Source organism: Morone saxatilis, unplaced genomic scaffold, assembly GCF_004916995.1.
Source record: "Morone saxatilis isolate NCDOM2014 unplaced genomic scaffold, NCSU_SB_2.0 Contig5, whole genome shotgun sequence".
Taxonomy (NCBI): domain Eukaryota; kingdom Metazoa; phylum Chordata; class Actinopteri; family Moronidae; genus Morone; species Morone saxatilis.
Genome location: NW_023340095.1, coordinates 5,269,183 through 5,271,090, shown reverse-complemented (window position 1 = coordinate 5,271,090; position 1,908 = coordinate 5,269,183).

The window sequence follows — 1,908 nt, the reverse complement described above, 5'->3', positions numbered from 1 at the left end:
CGCAGGTTCGAATCCTGCCGACAACGTTCCGTTTTCATATCGCAGAAACAAAAGTTTATCTTCGGACAATAACGTTATAACTCATCAATCGATTCCACACACAACGTACAACGTGTAGGAAACACATAACGTTATCTTTTCCCGGTAGTATTTAAGAAACAAAAACGTTTTATTCTTTGTGACGTGTTGATTTGTGCTCCACCCAATAGTGACTCCATCAGTCATCAGAAACCAGGATAGGGAACCTCTCATAGACAAGGTGGGTCTACAGTGTACTGGTTCCTTACTCAAGCCCTTTTACAAAAGGGTTTTATGCAATACTGAGTATTTATGATCAAAATATTTTTAAAATTGAAATCGAGAACAGCCTTGGAAAGTACTGTAGTTCAGTACCAATTTGTTGTCACCCTCTATTGATTCGAAATCCAACAATCCAATCACATCCGGATTTATTTTTGTAATTGTGGAGAAAATTAGTATTAAACTAGAAGAAGTATCTCATTACTTTGATTTTAACAAACAAAACTGGATTTTAATCGTCATAAATCTGAATTTTGGGAAGAAAGGACACACTTACTATTGTGTAGGGAGTAGCAGAACAGTAATATAACAGATTTATTTTGAGATACTATAGATAGTATTTATTTTTTATGTTACTTAATACTTCTATTCCACAACATTTCAGAGGAAAATAATTACTTTTTACTCCACTTCATTTTGTTTGGAAGTCAGTTGGCAAATTCATGTACATTATTATATAATAGTCACTATACCCAACATTATATAAAATAGTTAAAAATATATCCATATGTTTTAAAATCAGTGTAACATTGCAATGCTGTCGATGTTATTTTATCAGTAATAACAAGCCAATAAAACTACTTCTACATAATGAGTATTTTTACATTGTATACATAATGTAAAACTACTATACTGTTGAATGCAGGGTTTTAATGTGCAGTACAGTCATTTTACAGTGGGATATCACTACGTTTGCTTCATTAAAAATTAATTGATTATATTCATTCGGCTAAACACTCTTTTCTCAGCATTGCAATCGCTCTACATTCAAAGAAGGAGTCGATGTATTTATGTATACCCTTAAACAACGAGGGTGCACATTCCACCCATGTTCCTCAAGATTTAATGCTTTGAAAACATAGTTACAGTGCTTTTAGAAACACCACAAGACTTTTCTAATAAGGGAAAAGTTTATACATAAAGTCCTCAGGTGGAACGGGGGTCACTCGTGGATCATTCTGGCAGACTTAAAAATGTTCCCAAGCCTGTTACTTACAGACCTGTGGGCATTCAGTGCAGGCATGTGTTTGTTTGTCTGAAGGGCAGATCCCTCGTCTTCTAGTAACTTCAGACATTTAATAATGTTAGCTCCACTTTGCCAAGTTTAACACAGAAACTTCAGGCAATGATGCATTCCCACTGACATTGATTATACAGAAATACGAGCATTTACCAAACCCTGAGTGGGATGAATCTGATGAATAAACAGCACTGAGAGCATCCCTTTTCTCCTTCCTGTTTTCAATTGCAGCCTTGTACTTCACCTGCTCAAACCTGGAAGAGTCTGTGTGGCTGCTTGTATCGAAATCTCCAGTGGGAAATGTCTCATCCACAAGTCCACCCTTTGACCTTCATCTCTCTCCACTATCCCTCCCCCAAATTTTCAAAATAAAAAGTGTCTCGGAGCACACTCTCAAATTACTAATTCTTCTCTTGATTTAATAATTCATGCTCTTGATTTAATGTCGGTTTCGGTGCGAGGCAGACGCATTAAAGCTGCGTCTCACGTCATGTATTTTGCACAAAAGGGGCGTCATAATGGCTGACCAAGGTGCGGATCCTGTGAAGCACTGCGGGAAATAGATCATTTTCACAGCAGCCATTTTG